Consider the following 18,471-nt stretch of genomic DNA (forward strand, 5'->3'; position numbering starts at 1 on the left):
GACGAGTTACCGTACAAACGTGAAAAGCGAAGTCCGACCGGGAAATCACGATCCGTCCCGGGCGTCCGATAGCACAACCGTATGGTGAAAAGACCGTCCGCACCGAACTCCAATAGCAACCATGGAGACGTCCAAACAGGTGCCCGGTACGCTCCGCACCCCCCCCAGCCCCCGCATGTACGCGCCGTACCCCCCCAGCCCCCGCATGTACACGCCGTACCCCCCCAGCCCCCGCATGAACGCGCCGTACCCCCCCCAGCCCCCGCATGTACGCGCCGTACCCCCCCAGCCCCCGCATGTACACGCCGTACCCCCCCCAGCTCCCGCATGTATGCGCTGTACCCCCCGTGTATGTACGCCCGAGTACGTGTCGAACCCCCCCGTGTACGTACACCCGAGTACGTGTCGAACCCCCCGTGTATGTACACCCGAGTACGTGTCGAACCCCCCCATGTACGTACACCCGAGTATGTGTCGAACCCCCCGTGTACGTACACCCGAGTACGTGTCGAACCCCCCGTGTATGTCGACACGTACTCGGGTGTACGTACACGGGGGGGTTCGACACGTACACGGGTGTACATACACGGGGGGGTTCCACACGTACTCAGGTGTACGTACACGGGGGGGTTCGACACGTACTCGGGTGTACATACACGGGGGTACGGCGCGTACATGCAGGGGCTGGAGGGGTACGGCGCGTACATGCGGGGGCTGGGGGGGGTACGGCGCGTACATGTGGGGGCTGGGGGGGGTACGGCGCGTACATGCGGGGGCTGGGGGGGGTACGGCGCGTACATGCAGGGGCTGGGGGGTGTACGGCGCATACATGCGGGGGGGGTACGGCGCGTACATGCGGGGGCTGTGGGGGGTACGGCGCATACATGCGGGGGCTGGGGGGTGGTACGGCGCTTACCGGGCCACCTACTCTGGTCGTTTCGCGCCGTACTTCGCATTTCCGACACTTTTTGGGTGCCGTAAAAATATTGCCGTCCGGACTGCTGTCGGTTCGAATCGTAATTCCTGGGTCGTGAAACGCTGCCTGGAAGCGTCCAAACGTCACGTCGCAACATTCCCGGATCACATTCGTATGCATATTTTCGTCGGTCGGTGTTTTTTACGATTCGTACGGAAATGGTGCTTCCGTGCGAATCGTAATTCCATGTTTGTAATGTTTTACGACCGGGTACGAGTCGGACGGAGAATACGCTCCGACCGACGGTTCGTACCCGGTTTTTACCGGATCGTAATCGGCACCTAAGTTGGTGATTAACAGTATCAAAGGCTGCGCTGAGATCTAACAAAATAGGAGCAGCGCAGCCTCCATTGTCCAAAATGTTTCTAGACTCTTCAATCACAGCAAGAAGAGCAGTCTCCGTACCCTGTTGGCATCTGAAACCTGTCTGAGTGGGATGAAGGCAGTTGTTTTTCTCCAAAAAAACTGCCAATACAGAGTTAACATATTTTACAGCTAGTTTGCTTATTCCAGGCAGCAGGGAGATAGGCCGGTAATTGGCCCATTACTCAGGATCAAGGTTTGTCTTTTTCAAAAGAACTTTAACTCTTGCCTGTTTCCATAGGGGGGAAACTGACCCCTTAGGAGGGACGTGTTTATCACGTCCTGAATGACTGGAGAGACTATTTCTGAAACCAGATTTAGAACGGCCGGGGGGGCAGGATCAACAGGAGATCCTGATTTTAGTTGACTAAGAAGTCGCTGCAGGGAGGGTAGAGTCAAAGGGGGGAACTCTTCCAGCACAGCTTGCTGTTTAAGAGGGGAAGTATCTGTAACAGGATTAGTTTGCAAAAAGGTCCTGCAAATATTATGGACTTTATTGGAAAAGAAATTCGCAATTTCATCACACCAGCGTTGGGCACTATCAGAATCAGTGGGGGGACTGGGAGGTGTGACGAGATTTTTGCAATATTTAATATTTCCCAGGGGAATTAGACGCGGAGACAATCCTTTCATGATAGAAACTAACTTGAGTGGCTTTTATTTCATTTTTATAGAGTTTAAGTGCCACTCTATAATTGAATTTGAGAATAGCTGTAAAGTCTTTCCACCATTTCCTTTCATATTGTTTACATGATTGTTTAAGCTGCCTGAGTTTCTGAGAATACCAAGCTTTTTTGTTAGGTCCTACTCGATGACAGGATATAACCCTCGGGAGGACTAAATTCAGAGAGCAATCCAGCCAACTATTAAGATTGTCATTGACGACTGTAGGATTAGTATGTGAAATGGGAATCGAGTTTTGTAACTCGGTTACCCAGCTATCAACTGAGAGTTTAGACCAGATGCAACCATATTTTTTGGTTCTAGAGAAAGGCCGCAAAGAGTCTTGGGGGTTCCAGATAAGGAATAGTGAAAAGTGGTCCGACCAGGGAACCGGAATGGTCTCAGCCACTATAAAATTCTGAAGATTAGTGAATAAGGGGTCAAGCAAGTGGCCTAAATTATGAGTAGGGACGGATACTATTTGCTTAAATTGAAACGTTTGCAGACTTTCAATGAGGTCCTGAGTAACAGTGGAATTCAGATCATCGAAGTGTATATTAAAATCACCAAGAATCGAAAAATTTGATGAAAGACTGGCAGAATTGGCAGCAATATCTGGGAGTTCTTTACAGAAGTCACCCAGTACTCCTGGGGAACGATATATTAATATTCCTGAAAAGGTACAGGTGGGTGAGAAACTAACTGTAAAAGCTAAGCTCTCGCAGTCAGGAACAGGATTGCTTGTGGATCTGCATTTGTACTTATTTTTATAGATGACAGCAATTCTCCCACCACGGCCGCTATCTCGGTCTTGCCTAAGAATGGCATAGGTGCCAATTACGATCCGGTAAACAATTCCCCGTGCGACTCGTATCCGGTCTTTTTACCGTACGAATCGTACAAGTGCCGTACGAACTGGCAATCACGATTCGCATGGTAAAAAGTCCATAAGAACCGCATTGGGAACATTTCCCCACACGTCCTCGGGTCGGAAAATGTGTCCGACACGTCCTTGTACGATTTACCGTACAAATGTGAAAGGTGAAGTCCGACCGAGGAATCACGATCCATCCCGTGCGTCCGAGGCTACAACCGTATGAAAAAAACACCGTCCGCACCGAACTCCCATAGCAACCATGGAGACATGTGCCCGCATATGCGCCCAACACTCCCCCCAGCCCCCGTACGTCCGACACGTACCCCCCGTGTATGTACACCCCAGTACGTTCGAGTCGTACCCCCACCCCTGTACGTGTCGTACCACCGTGTACCTACACCCCAGTACGTTCGAGTCGTACCCCCACCCCTGTACGTGTCGTACCACCGTGTACCTACACCCCAGTACGTTTGAGTCGTACCCCCACCCCTGTACATGTCGTACCACCGTCTATGTACACCCCCCACCCCTGTACGTGTCGTACCACCGTCTATGTACACCCCCCCACCCCTGTACGTGTCGTACCACCGTCAATGTACACCCCACTACGTTCGAGTCGTACCCCCACCCCTGTACGAGTCGTACCACCGTCTATGTACACCCCAGTACGTTCGAGTCGAACCCCCACCCCTGTACGTGTCGTACCACCGTCTATGTACACCCCAGTACGTTCGAGTCGTACCCCCACCCCTGTACGTGTCGTACCACCGTGTACCTACACCCCAGTACGTTCGAGTCGTACCCCCACCCCTGTACGTGTCGTACCACCGTGTACCTACACCCAGTATGTTCGAGTCGTACCCCCACCCCTGTACGTGTCGTACCACCGTCTATGTACACCCCCCACCCCTGTACGTGTCGTACCACCGTCTATGTACACCCCCCCACCCCTGTACGTGTCGTACCACCGTCAATGTACACCCCAGTACGTTCGAGTCGTACCCCCACCCCTGTACGAGTCGTACCACCGTCTATGTACACCCCAGTACGTTCGAGTCGAACCCCCACCCCTGTACGTGTCGTACCACCGTCTATGTACACCCCAGTACGTTCGAGTCATACCCCCACCCCTGTACGTGTCGTACCACTGTGTACCTACACCCCAGTAGGTTCGAGTCGTACCCCCACCCCTGTACGTGTCGTACCACCGTGTACCTACACCCCAGTACGTTCGAGTCGTACCCCCACCCCTGTACGTGTCATACCACCGTCTATGTACACCCCCCACCCCTGTACGTGTCGTACCACCGTCTATGTACACCCCCCCACCCCTGTACGTGTCGTACCACCATCAATGTACACCCCAGTACGTTCGAGTCGTACCCCCACCCCTGTACGAGTCGTACCACCGTCTATGTACACCTCAGTACGTTCGAGTCGAACCCCCACCCCTGTACGTGTCGTACCACCGTCTATGTACACCCCAGTACGTTCGAGTCATACCCCCACCCCTGTACGTGTCGTACCACCGTGTACCTACACCCCAGTACGTTCGAGTCGTACCCCCACCCCTGTACGTGTCGTACCACCGTGTACCTACAGCCCAGTATGTTCGAGTCGTACCCCCACCCCTGTACGTGTCGTACCACCGTGTACCTACACCCAAGTACGTTCGAGTCGTACCCCCACCCCTGTACGTGTCGTACCACCGTCTATGTACACCCCAGTACGTTCCCGTCGCACCCCCAACACAACCTCCTAAGTACGGAGCGCACCCCAGGCCCCAACATCACAACCGCATGTACGAGTCGTACCAAGCCACACACAAGGACAGCACCGTACAACCAAATGGCCCATGTACACACCGTACACACGCTCAAAACGCACGTACACAACCAGGACAAAACAAAACAACACAAGAATACACTATTCGAATGGCACAAAGCCACTAAACATGGCCAACAAACACTAAAAAACACACATTCACTGACCTGCAACTGCCAAAAACAAACTGAGGCCCTAAACACCACCACTCCTTATAACACACCCACCCAAACTTCAAACACAGCCACACCCACCAATGGACCAATAAAAAGGGCCCACACACACAAACCATGAGCCTTTGCAACAGACTCACTGCTGCCAGACACCACAGAACCATACTACAAGCTTCACCACACCTTACACTTGCACACCTTCACACAACCACCTTCACAAACACCCCCTCATCACATTCACACACACACACCTGCACAACCACACCCACACACCCACAACCATCCACACACCCCCCCCACCATCCACACCCACACCCCTCACCATGCCCACTAACAAGAATCCAAAGTTCAGTAACCGAGAGTTGGAGGTCCTTGTTGATGAAATCCTCAGAGTCGAGCCACAGCTCTTTGGAACATTGGTCAGACAGACCAGCATGGCAGCAAAAACAGCCATGTGGCAGACCATCGTCGATGCTGTGAATGCTGTTGCGGACACCAGAAGGACCAGGCAGGAATGCCAATCCAGGTGGTACGATCTGCGGAGGAGGGTCCGAGCCAAGATGCAGGAGGAACACAACCAGGCCAACGCCACTGGAGGAGGGCCCTCCCGCAGACCCGTACACTACCAGCCCTGGGAGGAGAGGGTGATGGCCATACTGCCGGTGGAGGCAGTGGAGGGATTAGAAGGACTCCGAGACCCGGGTGAGTACACAAACAACGCACCTCACATGGGGGGAACGTCATCCACAACCAAAATCACTAACAGGCACGCAACCACCCCAAGCTATCGCATGACTCAACCACACTCCATGAACACGCACATGCCACTGCCGCCACCATGCCCCATGCACCCAGCTGGACAATGTCAAGTCACAGGCCACAGAAGACAACAACACATGACACGGTAACCCGGATGGCGGGAGGGTGGGCCCCAAACAATCACATAGTGCAACTCAGAAGCAGACAACAATGCCCTCTGCCCATATGGCCTAGGTCACAGTGATGAATACAGGCCCCAGCTAGGCCCGCAGGACACAAGGGTTCGCTCTCCTGTAAAGGAATCTATAAGGAAGTTGGCACGGAAACTGCAAAGTACAAAGACAGAGTTTATTAACCCTTAAGGGTGGTCCTACAATCCATACAATACCCTTCAGTATTGCATAGAGTAGCACAAAGAACTTGCATACACGGTCCCCTTTTATACACAACAGAGGGGCTCATAAGTGGGAGGATACGACATGAGACGAAGAATGTTACCTTTTATGGACATTTTCAATACAAGATCAATATGTGGGCGGAGCTGACATACTCCTTAAGCCCGCGAAAACATGGTCAAGCAAGGACTAACTGATAACAGATGTGGTCAAGCCTGGGCATGCGCCAGACGGACAAAGGAACTATTTATAGACTGTTACTAGGCAGATTACAAGAGCAACTAACACAAAGATAAGACTCTCCTCGTGTTGTACACGTGGAGACATGACAATACAAAATGGAGTCCAGACTTCAGTCAACATAACAAAAGAGACATGTGTAAGAGAGGAGAATTCATGTCTTTAGTAAATGCTTAATCACATCGAAGTTGCAATTTACAACAGACGACCCTTTCAGCATTTACTGAAGACATCCGGCTTGTTAGAATAATCATCATATATATCAATTATCATCATCTCTTCTACTTCCTTAGCTAAACATTTCTGATAAGTGACATTGGCAATAGCTTTCTTATCGGGGATACAGAATGATACACATAAGGAACAGAGCAAGGGACCACATTGAACACAGATGCAACAGGAAAACTGAACTGCTATAATTATACAGAGACCAGTTAAAACCTTCCAACCCCAAGCAGTGATCAATGCCCAGAACCATCCAGAAAAGGACCAAGTGCCGTTTTCTGTATGGATTTCAGCTGCAATTTTATGCAACCTATTAATTGCATTATAGACTGAAGGTGTGTGGTCAGGAATAAACACACAGCAACTACTTCCGATAATTTTACAAGCTCCACCTCGATCAGCTAGCATAACATCTAACACCATACGATTCTGCAATGCAACAATTCTGGTAATCTGTAATTCTTCCGTAAGATTCCCAAGAGCAGCAGCGGTTTGGTTTGTCACAGCCTCTACCACTCGTGTTAATCTTCGAACTTTCCTACTATTTAGGGCAGCTCCAACGAAGAAAAACAATCCTAAATTGAAATCAATATACTGCTGCAAACTGGTGTCAGTCTGGTCCACGTCGTCAATTGACAGAGTACGTTTATACCTATTTACAGTCACATTATTTAACAACTTTAAATCCTTATGATAGGATGCAGGTGCCAGAAATACAGGAGGCAACAAAAATGATACATAACATACTACGGACCAACTGGCTGGCAAACGGTAATAACCCTTGTTTCCGCATACAAAGTACGTATTATGGGATGCTAAGAAGGTACTGTTATTCAACCCATCGATGTTTAATATGGTAATACAATCGCTAACACCAACAGGAATATAACCCACACTTTGGATACACAGGTCCGCTTGAGCTTGTGCCACTTGGATCACAAATTTGTCTTTTCCCACAGTGTCTCTAGTGTTCGTGAAAACATATGGAATCGATTCATTGTCTGGTCGATACTCTTCCCATTCCCAAATTGTCCCATTCGCTTGCGGATATCCATCTTTATCCTGATGACATTCTTTATTGAGTCTGAAGAGTAATCGTCCCACTGTGGGTTTCCGAGTGGCAAAAAGCAAAGTGTACCATGCTCTACAAGAGCCATTATGAGAGAAAGGAAGAGGTATGAATGGCGTTCCTCCTTTCTTCTGATGAGCTGGAATCATACCACATATCCAACAGTTCGTAGCATTGGTGGCAACATGGGTATGATGTAACATCTGGATGAAAGTGTTATTCAAATAGGACTGACGATGCTTCAATTCTTGAAACGGAAGGGTATAGAAATAGTGCTCCGCAGGCACTGGAGTGGTCAACACAAGCAACTCTCGAGCAGGAGTCACATCCTCCACAAACCATGTGGTTATCCCAACAATAGCTACTGTGAGCATAAAACCTGTTGCACAAAGGATCTTCTTTTTCTCCATGTCAGAATAGAGAATCAATATCTTCCTGAAACTAAAAGGTTTGTCAGAACTCTTCCCCTTGGGCAGCGGTCGATTTCTTCACCAACGGGCCAAGACGGGTGTCGCTACACTAATGCAGGGCTGATCCCCCCCCCCTTGCCTCATTGGCTCTCTGTTTCACTAACCCAAGGGCCGTTCTGACAACATATCCCGATACTGAAGGATTCACTTTCTTGGCCTCAGATGATATCGCCTTCCTCCAGGAGTCGCGTGGTCCGGAAAGAGCTCCTCAGCGTCGTTCGATTCCACAGCACGGCCTTTCTCTGTGCTCAGAATCTCTCGTTGATCGGTCAATACAGCGGGCTCCACCAATCCGGGCGGTACTTTGCGGCAGTGCAGGGAATGGATCCAATTCTTTCTGTTGGAAACTCGCACAGCCGTCCTCGTTGCCAGTAAGACTTGCTCAGGGCCAACCCATCTCGGCTCCAGGCTGTTCGTCCTGTCAAAGATTTTCAGCATGACATAGTCTCCAGGCCGGAGACTATGTCCTTCGCCGGTGGACCGATCGGGGAGCGCCTCCCGGACCTGTTGATGAATGGAAACCAAGTTATCCGTTAACTGTGCCAGATAATCATTCATCATTACACAAGGTACATCATACACAGTCTTAGGTTTTGGTGGACCCCAAATATTCATTGGACGTCCAAAGACAATCTCATACGGTGTAAGACCGATTCGAGAGTGCGGTACCGACCTAATTGACAACAATGCCAGCGGTAAAGCATCTGGCCAAGTCAAAGACGTTGAAGCTTGAATTTTAGCGATCTTGAGCTTCAGTGTACCATTATACTTCTCGACTAGTCCTGCAGATTGAGGGTGGAATACTGCGTGGAACTTCTGGGTGATGCCTAGACCCTTCAAAACATACTTTATAACATCCGCTATAAAGTGGGGTCCGTTATCACTCCACAGAAGTCTACAAACGCCATATCGAGGGAAGAACTCCTTCAACAGCATCTTAGCGGTAGTCATTGCAGTATTGTCCTTCGTAGGGTATGCCTCAACCCATTTGCTAAAGGCACACACCACTACTAGAACATACTTCAAATTGTTACAACGCTCAAGCTGGATGTAATCCATCTGCAAAACCTCAAAGGGTGCAGTAGGTGTTACAAACCCTCCTGCTGGGGTCCGAGTACCCTTTCCTGGGTTGTACCTCAGGCAAATCATACAGGTCTGCACCACCCTCTTTGCCGTGCTAGCAATCTCTGGATGCTCCCAAACTTGAGTAGGCAATTTTACAATTGCGGAAGCTCCAACATGTGCTAGCCCATGTGCCATCTGAACCATAGGTTGTACAAAAGCCGTGGGTAATTTCCATCTATCCATCTGCTTATTTCTCCAGCAGCCCTCATCATCCAATTCTCCCTCACTGGACCAATTCTCCCGTTCTTTGTCAGAAGCGGTCCTCTGTATTTCTCGCACTTCTTCCTTCGCATCATGCTATCTTTCTACTTGCGACTTCACTACATACATGGCAGTAGCACCAGGCTGCATCGCAGTCTCCCGCGCCACCCGGTCTGCTAACGCATTCCCTTCTCCAACTTTATCGACTACTTTCCTATGGGCGCTACATTTAACGATGGCAATTTTCTTCGGATATGTCAATGCAGTTAAAAGATTATGAACTAACTCCCCATGCATTATTTGTACTCCATGCGACGTTAAGAACCCTCTTTCCTTCCAGAGCAGGCCGAAATCGTGCGCTACTCCGAAGGCATAGCGGCTATCTGTATAAACATTCACACACAATCCTGTACTGAGCTCACACGCTCGTGTTAATGCTATCAGTTCCGCTGCTTGAGCTGATTTCTGTGGTATGCGCGCTGTCTCCACTATTGTTTGCAATGTGGTAATCGCATACGCTGCTGAAGTCGTACCATCTGGTAGCTTCAGGCATGACCCATCCACCCACAGTTCTCCATCTACATCTGAAAAGGCCGTATCCTGGAGATCAATACGACCCTTTGTTTGTTCCTCGGTCACAAGGATACAATCATGTGCTTCTCGTGCCTCAGACCGAGTCTCGGGGTATGGCAACAATGTGGCAGGATTTAACGTCACGCACCTCTTCAACGTAATATGAGGAGCCAAAAGCGTCAGCTCATATCCCGTTAAACGGGCACTGGTCAAATGCTGCGTCTTTGTCTGATTAAGCAGGGCATCAACAGCATGGGGGACTAATACCAACAGCTTATGAGATAACACAATTCCCTCGCTCTGGCGTATTGACACAGCTGTTGCCGCAACCGAGCGAAAACAACCAGGCAATGCTCGGGCAACAGGATCAAGTACAGCCGAAAAATATGCACAAGGGCGCTGCTTGTCGCCGTGCATCTGCACTAAAACCGATAATGCACATCCATCTTTCTCATGCACATACAGCGAAAAAGGCTTGGTATAATCAGGAGTCCCTAACACTGGTGCTGAACAGAGGGCCTGTCGCAGTTTCTGAAAGGCAGTGTCACACTCATTCGTCCAAGGAAGCGGGATAGGTGTATCTTTTGTCAAAAGGGCTAACAATGGCTTGGCTATGTGCGAAAACCCTAATATCCACTGCCTACAAAAAGAAACAAGACCCAAAAATGCGCGCACGTCCTTCTGCGTGGACGGCGTTGGTGTGTCCAGAATCACTTGGACACGATCTGGTGTGAGTGCACGTCCCTCCTTAGACAAAAGGTGACCCAGATAAGTCACCTTTGGTCTACAGAATTGCAACTTTTTCCGAGAGACTTTGTGATTGTGGGATGCCAGAAAGGAAAGCAAAGACAACGTACTCGTTTCACACAACTCCGGAGTGTCGGACGCCAGCAAGATGTCATCGACATATTGAATGAGGGTGACGCCCTCGGGCAGAACAAAGGAGTCCAATTGTCTTTTCAAAGCTTGACTGTAAATGCTAGGGCTTTCCGTGTAGCCCTGAGGGATTCTACAAAATCGGTAAGACCTATTATTTAGAGTGAAACCAAAAAGGTATCGAGTATCGGGATGAATGGGAATTGAAAAGAAGGCATTTTTCAAATCAATAACTGAAAACGTGGTCGCCGTAGGCGGGACCAAAGTAAGCAACGTCGTGATATCCGAAACCACTGGGTACTGAGGTATCACGATCTTGTTTACTTCTCTCAAGTCAATGATAAACCGATAGACTTTGGCATCCGTATCCTTTTTCAGAATGGGTAGAATCGGGCTATTACAAACGTTATAGGGAACTTCTTCCACTACTCCCACCTTAATCAAATCCTGCACGATCTGTATAAGAGCCTCTTCCCCCTCCTGCGAAATACGATACTGGGGAAGGCGTGGTAACATCGCCCCCTCCTGGACACTAATGTGAACAGGCGGAATCACCATCTGTCCCACATCAGTATCCGAGGTGGCCCATAGAGCACAAGGGAGGGTAGCCAACACAGCATCTTCTGTAACCGCACACATCCGTTCAGACAGGGGGTAATTGTCATTCAATATCACCCGCACTCCAGCAGGGGAACAGCGGATCGTAGCTCTGAAGTGCTTCAGCATATCAAGGCCCATAATATTATCCGGCGTGTTCGGGGCTAACAAAAACGGACAGGGTGCAGAAAAGGAATTAACCTGAAATGTGAGGGGCTGCGAAAGAGGGCTTCGGGAGAGTGTACCATCAAACCCTACCGATGTAACCATTAAGCCAGATGGCGGAGCCCTCGGAACCAATTGTTTAGACAGCGCACTACGAGTCGCTCCTGTATCCACTAGGAACTGATCAGTAGAGCCCAAAACCTCAGCTGATACGTAAGGACCCTTCTGATCAACTGGCACCTCAACTGATTCTAACCCCCATCCAACGCATTCCTATGCATGCTGAGAATCATGGTACCCAGAACGGTCAATCCCCGACACTTGATACTGGTTTTGTCGATCGAAAACATTAGACCTGTCTCGTTGCTGCCCGGCAGGGTCAAACCGAGCGTGATCATTAGCATTCCCTCTAAAATTCGAGAAACCCCCTCTACCTCTCGGGCCACCCTGATTGTGTCCCTGATTGTGTCCCTGACGCGGAGCATGCAACGCTGGGCAATCTCTGGCCCAGTGTCCCGATTGCTTACAATACGCACATTGATTCCTATTCAGATCAGATCGGCCCGAGGGAGGACCATAAAATCCTCCCCTATCTCTATTTACACCCCGTCGGGGCGGACCATATACTTGTGCTAACATCACCTTTGTTTTTAAGTCCTTTGATTTCTTCTCCTCCTGCCCCTTCGCTTCCTGCTCCTGGCGCTCATAGTACTGAGCTATAGTCAGGAGGGCTGTCGGGGTCGCAGTGGACCAAGAACTTTCACTCGCTTTTAGGCGAGCTGCAATCGCCGGTAATAAATTCGCCACATATTTATCAGCAAAAAGGTGCCGACCCGTATCATCCATAAGGGACTGACCACTAAAATCATGAAACGTCTCCTCAAAGCGCGTAAAGAAATCTGCAACTGATTCGTCGGCTTTCTGCATGCACGAGGCTAGCATATTCCAGTCAATCTTTTTAGGGGGAATGATTGTCTTCAACTTAGTCAGAATAGCAGCGGGGAGATCTAAGATAATCTGAGGTGGCTTCTGCGCGGGATTTCTCTCCCTATCCTCATCCTCAAGCTCAGACCATCGAGCCTTAAAAGTGGCAGCATCATCCACCTTCCGCACAGATCGCCACATATCTGGTGGTAGAATAAGCCCAAAGAACAAATCTATATCCGCTAAGGTCATAATACAAGAATTCAAGGCCCCCTCGACTTCTTCGTAAAAGGCCGCTGGATTCTTGCGGGGATCAGGCAACGCATTCTTTAATGCCATGACGTCAGCCCTGTGCCAGGGAGTATAAACCCAATTATACACAAAATATCCCTTAGCATCGGCGGAGGTAGTATCCGAGCTAGTCCCCGCTCCTTTAGGAGGAACATACAAAGGCGCCGCCTCGCGCATTGGTTTAGCATGCACTAGATCACTCTTATCTGATTGAGAGGTGGATGAATGGCCGCCTCCGGTACGCGAATCCGACCGCTTTTCCCCCTCAAGTTGTTGGCGCGTTTTCTCCTTAAGATCTGCCGCCGCATCCCGTAACGCAAACAGTCGCCGAACCGCCTCAGGCGCCTTAGAGGGAGAGAAAACACCATTACGCAATGCTTTAGCATCTAATACCACATCGTCAGGTTCAAAGACACTGGAATATTTCCGAAAGGCAGCAATCACTTCATCAGAAAAGTGTCCCAAGAAATAAAACCTTTCTCTATCCTGCCACGACTCCCAAGAATCCAACAACTCAGCAAGGGATAACTTGCCCTTACATGCACGATAGGAAAACTGTCGAAGCTCACCCATTCGCTCAGCCGATAACATGGACCGCGTGTCTACCTTACTCGAACCCGATCCAGAATCTTGTGGCCTCGGGGCAGACGCGCCAACATAAGGAGGCGGAGAACGATCTAATAAATAAAAATCATCGTCATGATTATTAAGGACAGGATAGAGTGGCTGACGAACAGCATATTGACCCGAGACTTGTAACCTGCGTTCTTTCTCTTGCTTCTCCGTCTGTTCTCTTTCCTCCCGACGCTTTGCTTCCTGCGCTCTCACATGATCATTCTTTCGTTGCTCTTTATCAAACAGCGCTTTCTCGCGTTTCTCTCGCTCACGCACTTCCTTCACCCATAATCGCACACATTCAAACATGTCTTGACGAGCACGCCGTTTACACATACACTGTTCCACATACTCAATCTTACGTATATCAAACGACCCATACAACGGCCACCTTAACTCAGGATCCTTTTTGGTATATTTCCTCCATACTGTGCTGTACATTATGGAGGAAAGACCATGCTTCACATACATATCCCTATTAGGAGTCCCCTCTGGGGGAGCTGGAGCAGATTCCTCGAGGTTTAACCGGTTTCCAAAGCAGCAGCACCACTTACGGAGTGCGCTAAAAGCAGGCATGCTCAAAAATAATGCAGAATATGCAGTATTATCAAAAAAATGGCACTTAAACGTTGTGCTGTTCAAAGTTACACAGTTCCGGAGAAATATCTCCACATTACCTGCCTATATGTGTTGCAACGCATATATTCTCACAATAATCAATACAAGATATGACCGGTCATCACAAATCAAACTCAAATAGCCAACCCAGGCTTCAAAAAACTCGGAGCAAGTACCGTACAACGGTTCTTACCAATCAAGAGTCCAGATTCCAACTGCCAAGCTCCGAAATTCGCCCAAACGGCTGTCACGGCAGGACCGACAGAAGAGGTCTCAGTCGAGGACCGGCGCCACCCAGATGGTCAGGTCGGAAGGGAAGGAAGAAAACCTCGGGATGCCAGGACTAAAAATGCCTCTGGCAGTGATCACATCCCCGGCCAAATTCCTCACCTTCGTCGCGACCAATCCTTCGAGCATCCGAGTCGCCGATGAGCCCCACGTGACGGGCGCCAATTGATGAATACAGGCCCCAGCTAGGCCCGCAGGACACAAGGGTTCGCTCTCCTGTAAAGGAATCTATAAGGAAGTTGGCACGGAAACTGCAAAGTACAAAGACAGAGTTTATTAACCCTTAAGGGTGGTCCTACAATCCATACAATACTCTTCAGTATTGCATAGAGTAGCACAAAGAACTTGCATACACGGTCCCCTTTTATACACAACAGAGGGGCTCATAAGTGGGAGGATACGACATGAGACGAAGAATGTTACCTTTTATGGACATTTTCAATACAAGATCAATATGTGGGCGGAGCTGACATACTCCTTAAGCCCGCGAAAACATGGTCAAGCAAGGACTAACTGATAACAGATGTGGTCAAGCCTGGGCATGCGCCAGACGGACAAAGGAACTATTTATAGACTGTTACTAGGCAGATTACAAGAGCAACTAACACAAAGATAAGACTCTCCTCGTGTTGCACACGTGGAGACATGACAATACAAAATGGAGTCCAGACTTCAGTCAACATAACAAAAGAGACATGTGTAAGAGAGGAGAATTCATGTCTTTAGTAAATGCTTAATCACATCGAAGTTGCAATTTACAACAACAGCCAGACAAACACTGTGTCCCCACACAGGAAATACTCGCCAGCAAATGGCGGACGCCTTGCATCAACACATGGGGGTGAAGGCACTGTTTTGCACATGACAGCAGCTAATGAACAGCCAACATTGTGAAAGAGTGGCAGCACACACCACCACAGCAGCAGCGCACACACAGACACTACACCCAATGGGTGCCTGGAGATCAGAAACAAACTCACATCAACAAGCCAAGGGCCATTCAAAGATCTGCTAACAGTGTGTGCACAGGAAGCTGGGCTGAGGTGACAGAGGGTGACACACAGAGGGAGGGAGAGGGGGATAGAGAGGGAGGGAGACACAGGGACACGGACAGAGGGAGGAGGCTGACACACGGAGGGAGGGAGAGGGGGACAGAGAGGGAGGGAGACACAGGGACACGGACAGAGGGAGGAGGCTGACACACGGAGGGAGGGAGAGGGGGACAGAGAGGGAGGGAGACACAGGGACACGGACAGAGGGAGGAGGCTGACACATGGAGGGAGGGAGAGGGGGACAGAGAGGGAGGGAGACACAGGGACACGGACAGAGGGAGGAGGCTGACACATGGAGGGAGGGAGAGGGGGACAGAGAGGGAGGGAGACACAGGGACACGGACAGAGGGAGGAGGCTGACACATGGAGGGAGGGAGAGGGGGACAGAGAGGGAGGGAGACACAGGGACACGGACAGAGGGAGGAGGCTGACACATGGAGGGAGGGAGAGGGGGACAGAGAGGGAGGGAGACACAGGGAGACGGACAGAGGGAGGAGGCTGACACACGGAGGGAGGGAGAGGGGGACAGAGAGGGAGGGAGACACAGGGACACGGACAGAGGGAGGAGGCTGACACACGGAGGGAGGGAGAGGGGGACAGAGAGGGAGGGAGACACAGGGACACGGACAGAGGGAGGAGGCTGACACACGGAGGGAGGGAGAGGGGGACAGAGAGGGAGGGAGACACAGGGACACGGACAGAGGGAGGAGGCTGACACACGGAGGGAGGGAGAGGGGGACAGAGAGGGAGGGAGAGGTGGACAGAGAGGGAGGGAGACACAGGGAGAGCAAATCAGCCGTGTGGTGTGTGGGAATGTCTGCTCGTCAGCAGGTAGACAGCGTGCATGTAGCCAAGGGTGGCCAGTGCCAGAACACCCCCTCTTCTCCATAGCCAAACACAGGGCCATGTCACAACCTGTTCACAAGCACAACGACAGCTACCTGCATTATATAAGTGTGTGGATCCACTCCATGTGCACATGTACAGTGCCACACGGAAGGCGCCAATGCATGGCTCGCCACACCTGCCCACTCCACTGCTGACTGCAGTCACACTTGACGCAGCAAGTAAGACTGTGCCACACATAGTGAAAGGGGCCAAAGTGGTGCCCAAGGGACACACCCATGCACAAGTGCACTGTGAGTGGAATGCAAGACAGATCCTCATTCCAAGAGGAAAAGTGCCAACTTTGAAACGAATGAAACATGGATGTTGCATGGACCAAAATTAACATTGTCTCTCTCACACACAGGTCAACGTCGTGGTTCACCCCCCAACACTGGGTGGGAAGACTCACAGGACCCGGATCTGCGGGAGCCCGATCCTACCGGCAGCTACGACTCTCACCACTCTGTGGACGACCCCGACCGACCTGGCACCTCTGGTGTCCAACCACCTGCAGCACCTGCGTCAGGTACAACTGTGCCAACCACCACCCCCACTCCTGCCACATCCCAGGAGACACCCAGGATCCCTGCCCCACCACCACAATGCAGCCAGGCTGGCCAGGAGGGACACGGTGTCCCAGGCAACCAGGAGGAGGCAGGCGACAACGCCAATGCCACCCCTTAGGAGTCCCGGAGACCCGATGTACCCACAAGGGCAGGCCAGGTGCAAGTGGGCAGGGGTGGTGGGAGTGGAGGACGGCGGAGGTGCGAGCCTGACCAGTTGGCTGGGGAACCGGTATTTTCCCATGTCCGTAACATCCTGGACACATACCGGCAGGACACCACGGGCCTGGCCCAGGTTGTGTCTGTCCTCGAGGGGATCAAGACCCAGCAGGCCCAGCAACATGCGGAGCTAAATGCCTGTCTCCTGCAACACCAACGGAGGATGGAGGACGGACAGGCTGAGCTTGTGACGGCGTACACGGGAATTCACGATACACTCCGTCGGATGGCCGACAACATGGCCGACCCTCCCTGTGCCAGAAGGCGGAGAACATCACCACCCACAGGGAGGGAGCAGGAGGAGGAGGAGGAAACATCCGATGGAGCATCCCAGACGTCGTCACGGCCTGCTTCTGAGGGTCCCCGCAGGAGGGCGGGTCGTCCACGGAAAAGACCGTGAGGGTCGGCGCAACATCACCATCTCCCAGGACACCTGGCCTGGCACCTGGCCCACTGGAGCAATAGCATCACAGCATCAAGAGACATTCTCTGCCACATGGCCCTGCTGGTCACTGTCTGATCAATGTTGACAAAGACTGTGGCATGGACTCTGAGGATTTCAAATGGCAAGGACACCAACTCCCCTACTGAACTATGGATTCCAAACTCCCGGAAAGCCCCTCACTTCATCCCCCCCCCCCCAAATAAAAATTCACACCATGAAGAGAAGATGCCTGCTGGTTGAATTATTACCTTACATGTGTGTAAAGTCTAAACATGCCTGAGCTCTCTTTTGACTCCAACCATCCACACCCTGGGGCCTGAGTCTGGCACAGGACACACGGGTCACAGTGTATTAGGCAAGACAGACATGGAGCACCATACACACCCGTGATGGGCCAAAGCAGCTGAGGGGGTGGCCGCACAACCATGCTGACAGACACATTGAGTACAGCAACAGTCATGCGCAGAGGTCAGGGATCATGTCCAGGGTCCTGGGGGGCACCCAGGTATGTGTAGACAGGTGGCAGAACCATGTCCTGCAAGCTTGAGTCCGGTGGATGCAGAGAATGGGGGCCTGGCCAACGTTGGATGCATGGGGATGGCACATGTCACAATACCCACACAGTCATGGACATCATGCCCAATACACAGTCTCAGCCCACACACACAGCTTGCATCTTGCTACTCGACACATCAACACATAGCCACTATCAGGGAAAACCATGCCAGACATGCTGGATGCACCGTGGCAACACACCAGCATTGACGGAGAAGAGGCACCTTGGAGGCATAGGGACACCTTTATTAGTCATGTTTTCGGGATTGCAGAGGCAACTTGAAGTACACATGAACACATCTTGTGGAGTAACATGTGGGTCCAACACTGGAACCCCCCTTCTGCAGCACAAATGCGTGTTAGCCATGGAACTGGCACACAATTGTCGGCTAACAGCTAAACACCCACAGCTGCTCACGGAGAGACTGCCATACACCATTGA

The sequence above is a fragment of the Triturus cristatus genome, chromosome 2_1, assembly GCF_964204655.1.
Source record: "Triturus cristatus chromosome 2_1, aTriCri1.1, whole genome shotgun sequence".
NCBI classification, from domain to species: Eukaryota; Metazoa; Chordata; class Amphibia; order Caudata; family Salamandridae; genus Triturus; species Triturus cristatus.